Raw genomic sequence first — 13,296 nt, forward strand, 5'->3', positions numbered from 1 at the left:
TTTAAATCAAAATTTAAAAATACATTGCATTTCTGAGATTTAGTTTTTGCAAATATGTTAATAATGGTAATCTAACAACCAAGTTATATGATAAACGTGATGACTTCAACTTTTCTATTGTAAACTTCCCTTACTTATGCAGCAATATACCTTCATCACCTGCATACGGTGTGTATATATATCTCAGTTGATTCGATACGCAAGAGCATGCTCTACGTTTGAACAATTTCTAAAACGAGGTAAATTATTGACAAGCAAGTTGATGACACAAAAATATCAACAGTCTAATTTAAAGTCATCATTTCGTAAATTCTATGGTCGATACAATGTCCTTGTCAGCAAATACAACTTATCATTGAGACAAAATGCTGACTGACGTTTTTCATACGTATTGTTAGTCCATTTTTCATACACTGAATTGACGGCGGATTTTTCCGTTATTTCCCGATCATGACAAGAAGCACACGGCGGGTGTGACCGGTCAGCAGGGAATGCTCACTCCTCCATGGCACCTGATCCCATCTCTGATGTTTTAGAGGTGCATATTTGCTCTGCTCCTGTTTTGTATTGTTTTATGGATATTTGATATTGAATACTGTTCATTATCTCCATATCCTTCTTTTAAGAATATTGGGACAGAGAGATAAATTATAATTTTTTATACCCTACATGTGTATACTGAAAAGTTATTTACTCAATGACGTGCATTTTTACAAGGAGACAGAAGATTCAGTGGCCAAATTCATTATAATAACAAAGACTTTATAATGAGAATAAAACAAGTCACCAAAAATACAACTAAGTGCTTAGATGTATTTGCTAATGCGGTTATTATGATGACAAAAAAACTACGAAATGTTGACATTAAACGAGGTTGTTGAAGTTTCTACAAAATAAACTTTTGCGTGAGTAGCCTTCATTTATTTAAAAATTTGATCGTACAGTGTACTAATAGCATGTTCTTGAATAGCAGTTGGGAGACATAAAATATATGCAGGTGATAGCCAAATACAATTTTTATAAAAATTGGGAACATTGACGAAGAAAAAGCTAAAGTCATCTCGTTTGCCATATAATCTAATTGCTAGTAAGCATTTGTCTTCTTGATATAGTCTACTTTACTGGAAAGGATAGAAAGGTGTTTCTAAAATGACTTTTGACTTTCTGACACGATTTTTTAAATATATGTTTCTAAGTCATTTAATCGATTTTTACAGTGTTAATGTCCTCTAAATACCTTTATACAATTCTAAGACTTAATATTTTTCTTAATATCTTTTATATTAATAATACAAACAATATATCATTAAAACATCAAATTTTACATAAATGAAAAAGTCAAGGAAATCATGGCATTATAATGTTTAATTGTGACATAAAGAATGTATTTCGAAATTGATATAACTTATAATCAACATATTGCTGAATTGCAAAGGTTTATTTCAATGCATATTACCAAACTTCATTCAAAATTGATGAAGGAAACTATTTGTTCTTAAAAAGAAGCGTTCTTTGATAATTATTAGATAACAGAAGAGCATAGAAAAAAAACAATCCAAGAGACTAGAAGACGATGAGAAAACGCTTGATAAAGTGGAGATTCGAGGTGGTTTATCGAACTTATAAGATAAATTTCAGATGATTGATTCTGGAAATGCAAGCATTTATTGTGTATTTGTAAACCTGAAACATGATATGAAGTAATCAAAGTACAATTCTCATGAGGCAATTGCTCCTACATTCGCTAAATCTCAATCTTTTGGACTTTTTGTGGGGGTTCCTTAAAACAAGGACTGTAATCTTAGATCAAAAAACTGGGTGAGCCTTAAATCTTCAATAAAAGATGCATATGGGAAAATTAAAATTTCAAAAAGAGAATTTCTCTTATAGATGTTGTAGAAAGGAGGTCATTTAGAAACCGCCAGAAAAGCTTGTAAAACTCAATGTAACAAAATATGAGCGTCTACATACATCTGAATGAAAAATTCTCCAGAACGGCGTTAAACAACAATTAAAACAAACATAAATGTAGAAAGACCGCTAATTATAATCATTGTCGTTAGAGATTTTGCCAAGTGCTTCACAATTTGTTTCTTGTATTTACTCCAAATATGAAATTTTCTTGCCACCATTTAAAAGTTTTTAATGATTGGGGAAGGCAAGGAAAAAGATACAGTAAAGTGTTGTTGTTGGTTTTTTTTTTTAAGAAAATAGGATAAGTAAATTTTAAGGTCTTTAAACTATATCTAATATACTTCAAGGCCACAAAATATTTGCCCATCTCTCTGACAATAATATAAAACTTGAACAGTAACATCTACGCATTAGCAAAATTTAATATGGTCTGCACAAAAAGACGGCTCATGACAACTTTCTGAAAGATGCATTCCTTTACTAAATTTACAATCCTATTTTTTATGTTTTGCTACAGTGTATGCAAATGTTTTTTGGTATTTAAATAAAAATGATTTAATACAGCTCTTTCTTGATTCATCCTTTAAGTACTGAATTTCTAGTGCTCAATCCCAATGTATTATGAGCAATGAACAATTATTAGTTCAATAATCTCATTTCATTTTGTTAAAAGTGTGTGAAATGACTTGTTGCCTAAAATGTTAAATTCAATAGACATTGATAACAATTTTTTTTTATTCACTATATACATGCACTTAATTTTATTTGTATTAGAATTTTTTTTCGAACTTTAACAAAATTTCTTTGATTTCTTTTTCTACTTTTTAAAAATAATGTTGTTAATACTCTATGTAAATATATAGCATAATTATGAAATCTAATCATATCATTATATTGAACACAATCATGTCGTTTTATTCTATATCCCTGTCAACGCGACCCTGCTATTTAGGTAAGAACCGTAATCCGAAGACAACTCCGTAAAAAACAATGACCTTACATCTTGTATTGACTATTTAAATCAGCAAGTCAAGTTAAAGTCATAAATATTTTCTTTGCTTTTAAGGATTATATATAAATGTCCCTAGTTATATGTATAGCCACCTTTTGAAGCGATGATGTTTTTATAAGACATATTTTTTATAAGAACAATAGTTCTATATAGTTCTATATAATGATTATTTACAAATAAATTTTGAATATTTTGATTTCTTAAAAGCTTGAATATTTCCCTTAATAACATTATTGAAACCCCTGTTCCATCTAATTATTTTTTATTAGCCTGTTTTAGTTAAGAATGCGCTATACAAAGAACATGTTCAATAATCAATATTGCAGACATAAACACAATAAGCTTATGATTATGGAATATTGCTGAAGAAGCGCAAATTGATACAAGTAAGAACTATTGAGAAATACAGAATGTGGACTTCAACTTAAAAAATTGAAGTATGCTGAATATTGCTAGTTCTTTGGTGTTATAACCCCCCACCCCCATCCCCGCTCAAATAAATTTTAATAAGATTAAGATATCAAACTCATGAAAACTGAGTTTATAGAATTTAAACCAAAAATAAATATTCATTTTGAACAACATTTCCAAAAACAGGTAAAGTTTTTAATTAAAATTTTCTTAATGTCGATCAGTAGGAAATAAATAGACCCAACTTTAATTTATTAGATTTTTCTCTTTTGTATTGAATGATTTATATAACAAATAATTGAATTTTGAAATAACAAATACAGTAGAGGGCTCATTATGAATTAGAATCAAACAATGACGAATGTCTAGCAAGTCTTCAGGACCCATGAATCATTCCTTAAACAGACATAATGTCGTAAAGCAGAGCATGGCTTCTCAGGTGTAAGTTACTCAACAACAACCGGCACATATCAAGTGTTAAATAATTAGTAATCAACATGTATATACGAGACTTGATTTTCATTATTTATAGTGTAGTTAGATGATTTATTAATGAGCTTAAGTAATATTTTGTGTGCGAAATGTTTTGCATTATAAACAGAGAAATATGTCATTCAAAAGTACATGATTTGAAAGAAATGCATGTCAGTGTGGTTTAAGTGTGGTTTAAGTATAAGTAATTAAAATATTTTTATACAGGTAACCTCATATACTACTACAGAAGAAAAGGATGGAAACATGGAATGCCTAATGGCATCCTCTCATGAATTGATGAAATAAATTTATAAGACCAGTTATAAATGTCCAGACAAGTATACATCTGTGATATTTAAGACAAGTTATTAATTCTTTGAATATTAGGTAAGCATTTCAGATATCAAAGTTTCTTAAATAGAAACAAACTTAACTTAATCTATATTGGCGGTATACAACGGCAGAATTTGCGTATTTTTATAAGGCAATCACATAACCCAGGTTTCCATCTTTAATGTACAATTCAACTCAAACTGAAAACAAAGCCTTGTACAACATATACTTGCCAAAAGCACTCTCACAACTAATATTAACTCTGAAATAATGGACTACTCTGACTTTTCCTGCAAAATCCCCATATTAACTGCATATGGTATCTTTATCTTTCAGTTGATTCGATATGCAAGAGCATGCTCTACATATGAACAATTTCTAAAACGAGGTAAGTTACTGACAAAGACGGTTATGAAACAGTCTATTTAAAGTCATCATTTCGAAAGTTCGATACAATGCACTTGTCAACAAATACAAGCTGTCATTTAGTCACATGATTCATATAAATTCATTTGTTAAGCCATTATTTACACACTGAATTTTCGACGGATATTTCATCAATTTACGATCTTGATAGAGAGCACAAGGCAGGTGTGACCGGTCGGCAGAGGATGCTCATTTCATCATGGCACTTTATCTCACATATGAGTTTTAAAGGTCTGTGTTTGTTCTGCTCCTGATTCGTATTGTGTAAATGCACTTTTAGCTTAAATACTGTGTGTCACCATATATATTTCATTCTGGGGATTTGGAAAATTTTGGGATACCTTATTTTCTAAAAGTTATTTTAATTATACTCCACATTAAAATAACATGCTTTTTTAAATAGTTTTTTATTACAGTACAAATAAAATTTTGCTTTCATTTTCTCATTGGTGGGGAGAAAGGATGGAGGCTTAACTGAACATTTACTGTACCTTTTACAGTATGTATGTTAGCGTTGATTTGCAAGGAGGTTTCAAAGTTTAGAATCAAGTTAAGCTAGAGTAAATCAAATTATAATCAATGAGTAAAAATTGTGATTTTGAAAAATGTCCCTTTTTTAAAAGTAAAATGTGAGTAAAATTAGATGTGGTATTGAAGCTTTACTCTTCTTCATTGTGATAATGAACCTTAAAAACAAAGACCACATTGAACAGTTAAACTTTGTTGACTACACCTATTACATGTCCTCATGTATTCAGAACTTTCATACTGAAGAAAGAGTCGTTTTAGTCGTTTAAATTGTCTTTGGAGGAGGTATTTTTCCCAAATATAAATTTCTTTGGCACACATATTTTTGACAGTTATAATCATAAACATTAAGTTGTGTTGAAATTTGATTGATTCCCTGTTTGTGGGCCTCATAAAATAATTTCGATCTCAAAGACAAATTTATTATGGAAAAAGCCATGAAGTTATACCAACAACTTTTGACGCTGTCTTCCTTTTCATAAAAATGCAACTCATCATCTGCTGACCTGCCGAACATGTCAGCCAAATTAACATCCAATGATAGGTTATATTTGCTGACATGATGATAATAATAAAGGAAGTAGAATTTACACAAAGCTAGTTTTAAACAAGTTTGCTGAAATCCCTGTAAGATCTACTTATCTGTCATTAGTGTGTCTCAGTTTGAAATTTGATCTTACATTTTTTACATTTGAACATTTTTTAAAATGAGATTAACACTAACTTTTTAATTTGAAAAGTTAGATAAATTTCCACATTTTATATCAGGAGATGTGTTTCAAACTCACAAAAATCAGATTTAATTTTAAAAACAAAAATATCTAATTATTTTCAAAGTTTATCTATTGATCTCTCTCTCTCTCTCTCCCTCTCTCTCTCTCTCTCCCTCTCTCTCTCTCTCTCTCTCTCTCTCTCTCATATCACTCACACAATTCTTGTCTGGTGTATCATTGTGATTCTTTGTGGTTAACTAGAATAAAAAAACATCTAGAATTAGCTAATCGATACGCCAAGAACTTTTCTAGCATCCACACATTTTAAACTTAGTTTTGCAAGGATTCATCAAACCCATATATTTATAAATATTAACTATATTATAAACTTCGGTAGCAAACTACAATGGCGTCTTTAATAATAAAAAATGTGTTCAGAGATATGGAAACTAAATTTCTTTTCCTAAGATGTGACGATAACGGTTATCAATTATTCACAAACGTCAAAATAAGAAAAATATTGCATCACTTGTTCATAAAATTCATATAAAAACTGTTCTTTTAACCCTTGAAATAAAATTTTCACGAAACCAAATTTGTCATGTTATCCTCTGCCATAGATGCCAAATTGCTAGTTAAACGGAAAATCAATAGTAACTACCCCTTCCTGACGCAACAGAGAACATATGACGCCTATTAGCGCTGTTTCATTTATATTTACTGATTTCTAACAAGTGCAAAGGAGTACTTAATGGTTAAATGATTACTGCCTTAATAAGGCAATAAGATGTACAAGATAAGAGCGCGTCGACTACAACTTATAATTGTATGTGAGTCACATTCTTCGGCTAATCGAAACAGCAATAAACTTATTTAGATGCATGCTAATTGAAATCCTTTATCAAGAATTTCAAATCCTAGCAATATTTTTTTTTTGATATGCTGACAAATATACATATCCTTATAAGCTGCTTTTGCATATTTCTACTTTAAAAAAAGATTTTAAATTGATGCAGCGATTTGATACCATATTTTGATTCAGACCATCACGGTCGAAAAGTTTATTTAAACAGTACATATCACAAACAGAGCAAACATGGACCTTCAAAATATCAAAGGTGGTTTCAGGTGTCATGGAGGAGTGAGCATCCCCTGCCGACTGGTCACACCCGCTGTGTATTCCTTGTCATGATTGGGAAAAAATTGGAGAAGACTGACGAAAATTCCCTGTGTAATTAATGGACTAACCATAAGTATGAAAAACGTTATATACATGTATAATGTGAGGAGGAAAAGTGCGTTTAAATTATAAACTCAACTTATCTAAAGTTGTGTTAAAGCATATTACATAGTTCATTTATTTGTTTGGAGAACTGATTTAAAAGTATCATATATCCAACAACATGTATTATTCATTTTACTTTGTATAAGGAATATAATTTTAAGTGTTCTGTAAATATTATGATTATAGTCCAAGAAAAATAATTCAAAAGAAGGTGTCAAATGATTTTCAATGTATTTAGCATTTCTTTATCAGGTATTTCCCACCTTTTTTTTATCATTATTGTATTTTGATGATAGTTATTGCGTGTTACATTGAAATTTTTTTTTTTAAATTTGCTTTTTTGTACAGAAGAATTCCAAAAAAAATATCATTATTATAAACCATTTAATTACATTTATTGTTAGTTTTATCATTACTTATATTGTGTTCCATATCTTATCATTGTATTTACATTGCATATTAAGACAGAATAATAAAGGAGTTAAATTTATTATTATCTTTTATCCATCGAGTAAAATCTAAATTTAAACAAATGATTTTTAATCCTGGGAAACTTCTGTAATACCAATATCTAACTCCTTTTAAATTTCTTTTGATACTTAAAAACCTCACAAAAATAAAAAAGAGGTTATCAAAGATCTGACTTACGGAATTTGGGCTTTAAGACAAGATAATCCTTAGATTTTTGCTTCTGATTTTTTTTTTTATTTTTGACACGATGCAATAAGAAACATAATCGCTATTTGTACTTAGCTAAGGATAACCTGTGAATGAGCAAGCTCCTATTGTATTGATTTTCGCGATAAATTATACATCTGTCAATAGGAGAAAAAAAGTATCTGCTGTATATATATCACATTCGAATTGACAAAGAAAGCTTTGCTTATTTAACAACATTGAAAAATTTATCTATATGTTCCGTAAAGGCCCTTTCCGATTACAAACCCTTTTACTTTGCGAAACAGTGCTCTCACTCTTTACTAGACCGAAAGACAAAACCCGTGGAAATTAAAGCTCACGCTTAATCATACATACTTTTAATCAGTGTTTATCAATGTTTTTCGCAAAAACGTAAATTTTACGTAAAAAATCGAGAAAATCTCTTTGTGAACATGTTTATTATAACATTAGAGATTGCATGTAGCAAAAACTGGAATTTATTAAATTTTTGCCTCCCTTCGAAATACGTAATGACTCCTTTGAAAATAAGGCGTCAAAAAAATTTGAGTGCTCTACATTAGTAGCAAAATAGGTCATGCATGTATAACTATTTTAGTCAGAAAATAAATACATCACCAAATCTACAAATCTCCAGAAATTGTTTAGAATTGAAATTCTCTAAATTCATTGAGAAACTATTTTTTTTTCTTCTCAAGTTCTTTTTAAATCCTAACACCTCCATAATTATAGTTGCGTATACACACAAATTATCGAAATAAATTTAATGTTTCTTAATTGTAAATAAATGACTCTTTATAATCAGGGGATGCTCACTCCTCCATGGCTCCTATCCCACCTCTGATGTTTTAGACGACCGTGTTTGCTGTGTTCCTGATCTGTATCGTTTGAATGGACTATTGAGATTGAATACTGTTTGTTATCTCCACATTTCATAATATTCTGTTCATATCAGTACACTGTAATTTTCTTTTGTCAGGGAATTAAGGATTTTCTGTGGTTTTCTTTTCACTTGTTATTATAGTAAGGCCCTCTGCAATAGAGCTAAGCTTTAACCTCACAGGAAGCATTTATCATCGATCCCCACTGCTTCTCACGATTGTTCGAACACGTTTTTCCCAAAACCTGCTTACAGTGCATACATAAATCATTTTTCCTTGATAATTTAGTAAAACAATGCAGTACTAATCACTAGTGAAAAAATTTATACTTTTACTTACTCATGTACAAAACAGCTTAAAGATAAATGAAATTTTAAGAAAAACAAATTAGTGTGTCCTTTAGAGACTTTTATGAGTAAAAATCTAGATAGCATCAGTTATACGTTAATAAAGATCGTCGGTTTGTTCTGTGGGTTTATGGTATTGTCCTTAAAATAAAATACGTCAGTAAGGACAGTATACTTGAAACAATTTATAAGGGTGGAGATGGAAGAAAGGTGTTGTCTTCTCATTTCACGTGTCGTGCTGCTTCTGTATCACAGATACATGATAACTAATATATCCAGTATGAAATATTAAGATTAAAAACCATGATCAAGCTTAAGAGTCAATTAAACAAATGAATACAAATTGAAACCACGGCAAACATGCACCTGGAGAAACCAAAAGATTGGATCAGGAGCTCTGGAGAAAGAAGCATTCCTTTGACTTGAAAGGGTAAATAGAATAAAAAGTAACAATTTATACGAAAAACTGCCATTTCAATGAGCATAAAGTTTGTGAAAAGACTTGAATATCAAACTCATTATTACGGCTGTTAGTTTAATGAAAACATTTGATTCTCTTGATTTTAGCTATAGTAAGGTATTTATTTATTTATTCTTTAATTGATAATTTAAAAAGACAGATAACGTTTTTATAAATTCGTGTTTTCTTAAGATTAAATTGTGTTGATCTAAATACCCTTCTTCTTATTTAGGTTAAAGAATGGATGCCGTGAACAAGGTTCGACGACTCTTGATTTAGTTTTTAAAATACATGTATTGAATAAACTTTAAGCTGGTGGAAAGAAATAATTATCAATAGTTTTATTTTAAACTGCATGATATCATTTCGACTTTTATTTCTTTTTTTTACAATACTACCACTAAACAACTTTATTTACTGTATCTTTCTAGTAAGGTCTGTCATCTTAATCATAAATAATAAGGGAAAGGATAAGTATATTTTTTTTTACACTTGTTCCCGAATCCTTTTTGATTTTTGTACTTCTTCTCTGTATTTTCTGCTTGTCATTTTCAAATAAAATATAGTTTAAACAAAATAAACAACTTTTAGCAATGTTACAACAATAACTAAAAAAAATGGTGTACTTCATGATAAATTATATCATGTTGGATAAAGAGCTGTACGTGTCGTGTGAAAGAGAAGCTGAAAAAGAAGGATCAGATGTAATTGTCAAATCATTTGTTTTTCAGATCAACACACAGTGTTGGGCTCCTAATTGTATTGGGGTTTTTATTACCACAGTTTATGCCATTTTTACGATTTTCTGTGTGAATTTTGAGTCAAAAATCGCTCGATGCTCATGCTGTTTGTGCAGTATTGATTATGTTTGTTAACGATATCATTATATTTTATTTCTATTCTTTAATTCAATTGATATGTTGGTATGATTTCATGACTCAATGTCATCTGTATTGTTTTACAAATTACCTTTCATTGTTTTTACTGAAAGAAATCCATTTATTCTACCTAAAAATATTTGCTTATTTCTTTTTTTTTTAATTTTGCATGTGAAGAATATCGAAAAAATGTACAAATGAACTAAAATACGTTTATGCAATTGATCATAGGTATGGATTGATGAATGTTTTACTTTTTCAAATTATTCAATATCATTACTTTTAAAATTTTCTCTTTAAAAACTCTACATTTTTTATGTTTATTTTGTTTTTATCTATTTTAATTTATTTCATTTTTACCTTTCTTGCATTTGTTAAGAAAAGTATTCGTGATATAACTTGTGGCATGTGTTTTGCTGCTGTCGGCGGCCATTTTGAGTGCGCTATTTACCTATGTTAGCTGTAGTGAGCTGTCAATACAACATCAGATTTATTACCCTGATAGATAGAAGTGATCGGAGAAACGCCAATTTTATGAAACATCATTATTAACCAGAACATGATTTATAGACGATGAATTCATTATACTATGCCTACAAAATAATTATTGATATTTATATTATTTCTGCTTTTTTTCAGCTAAAAATAATAATTACAAGCTTTTTTGTTGTAGAAATTTGCGGTAATTTTTTGTAACATTTAGATAAATTAGTTATACTATATGTATTGAATTTCCTTATAATAACTTTTTATCGAATGTTTTGAATTATTTCCAATCAGCAGAAACACAATAATTTTCTTTCACAACAGAATTTAGACTTTACACAACCATTTGTTTGTCATTTCGTAATAAGAATATTAGCATGATTTAGAGGTGATGCAAAACAATCATTTTCCGATTTTATTTCTTAAAAGACATTAATTGAGGCAGTCGATCATCAGCTAATGGTCCCGAGAGGGGGCGAGCAAACAGCAACGAATAAAGCCAGCTTTACACGTTGTATCCATCTTCCTCCATCATCGACAAAGTTGCCCCTGAATCAATCACCCCCTCTCCAAGACAATAGGAAACCTATTTACACCTTGAGCTAGCCCCTCGTGTACGAAACTAAATCCCCACTAAATGGAACAAAAAATGTGTTAGACTCTCGAATGGCGATCATAATTTGTTTCAATCAAATTTGCACATCGCCTTGACGCGGTAATGGAGATGAATTCCCAATAAAGTCCCTTCACAGAACAACACTGATAGTGCTGTCTAAGTTCTGGTAATAACGACAAATTACATTTCTGACTCGTTACTAGCGGCTTCTCATTTTGTAAGAAAAATTTTCAGTTTTCGAGACTGGAACATAAAATGATGTGCACCGTCTTGTTTGCTCAGAAAATCATATTTCAGCAGCCAATGATGAGGGAATTATTTTGTCGACTAAGGTCAAAAATCAATTAATTTTCCATTTACAAATGCATTGTTATTTTTTTTTATCATATTTCACAGAAAATTGTTTGCGTACGAATTGGAATAAAAATAATAAATCCTCTGAAAGTTGTTTTCCTATTTTTTCATTGTTGAATATAATTTGATTTCTTATTTATTTTCAAAGTTGCCTCTTTTAATATTTTCCAAAAGATCTTTCTTGTTCTATATTTTAAGCTTTTATACAATGTGAAAATATTTAGGAAAAATAATCATTCGGGTTATTTTAAATTCAATATTATCTCACTCGAGACATAGACTAAATTTCTCAATAAATTGAGAATTTTGAAAATTTTCAAAATATTTCAGGAATTGAAAAATTACAAGCAGAGTAGAAATGGTCCTTGTAATAGACTGAGTTTGATTTGAAGAAGATAGAAGGTAAATACGGAGAAGAACTTTGAAGTTAGTGAGAAAATATTTTGTGAAGGTGGCCGTGAAGCAGTTCTTAATCGGATAATGTCAAAAGATAGGAAAATTCCTCAGCTTCAATGACTTAGTAAAAATTTTCTTTTGATATTATTGATGCTTATTAGAGTTATAATTTGAGGGAAGCGGCAAGGTGATAAACTAGGCGAGCCTATAACCCTTAATTATGTCGTTGTGGACCGACATCAATATTCCCTTATACTACTTTTATGAGGAATATATTTGTGTCAAGACATGGAATTAAAAAGAAGACGAAAAGAAAATAAGTTTTCTTGTCTAGTCATAAACATCAACATTTCAGTTTAAGTTTAATAAACTCTTTTAAGTATCAGTCTGAAGTCTTGCGGCCTCTTTGGTTTCAAAATCATCAAGGATTTTTTAAAAGAGAAGTCCTTATTCTATTTTCTTTCAGGATTATATCAATTTTAAAAAACTGTATACAGAATTTTTGTTAAATTCTAAATCAATTTAGAAATCACGTCTATTTTATTATTTAATTTATTTATTTTTAAAATATTTTTTCTACACTTCCGGTTTGGCGAGCACAAGTAGTTTAAGATTTCAAAGCAGGGAGAAATACTTTTCAAAGAACTATGGTAAAAAGTAAATATACATTACTCACCAATAATTTCTAAAAGTTCCATATTGAATTCAGAAGAGCTATAACATAATATGTATTCGAAAAATTGAAAATCCAATGCAAAATGGACTTTGGCAACGGGTAGCCATATTTTTTATGGCTTATTGTTTGGTTCAGTTACGGTACCTTCGTTACGTAACAAAGGGTATGCATTGAGTTTTATGAAATTTGCATACAAATGAAGGTTCTAATTCTACTACTCCTACCCGCAATATTTTGAAATACAAGACTTTTTCTTTTAAAAAAAAATATTAAAAAGAACTGAAAAAAGACACAGATTAGATCCGATTAGATTTTAGTAGAAACCTTTTAAATTGGAACAAATTGCTATAACAAAGGCTGTTAATAGAATTTTGTGAACAGATTGCAATACTGTTATAAATTTGTGATAAATTTCAACTTGTGTCAAT

At 29.8% G+C, this 13,296-nt stretch overlaps 1 long non-coding RNA gene across 1 annotated transcript in view; it reads right to left on the reverse strand.

The window, feature by feature from the left end:
* LOC134230548 (uncharacterized) overlaps window positions 1-12,960 on the reverse strand; it is a 42,333-nt gene extending 29,373 nt beyond the window's left edge. Inside the window, exon 1 of the long non-coding RNA XR_009984373.1 lies at window positions 12,869-12,960. This is a non-coding gene — a long non-coding RNA (uncharacterized LOC134230548). The remainder of the gene's footprint in view (window positions 1-12,868) is intronic.
* Window positions 12,961-13,296: the final 336 nt, after the last annotated feature.

This window comes from Saccostrea cucullata, unplaced genomic scaffold, assembly GCF_032062105.1.
Source record: "Saccostrea cucullata isolate Sc308-1 unplaced genomic scaffold, CSIRO_AGI_Scuc_v1 ctg178, whole genome shotgun sequence".
Classification (NCBI taxonomy): Eukaryota; Metazoa; Mollusca; class Bivalvia; order Ostreida; family Ostreidae; genus Saccostrea; species Saccostrea cuccullata.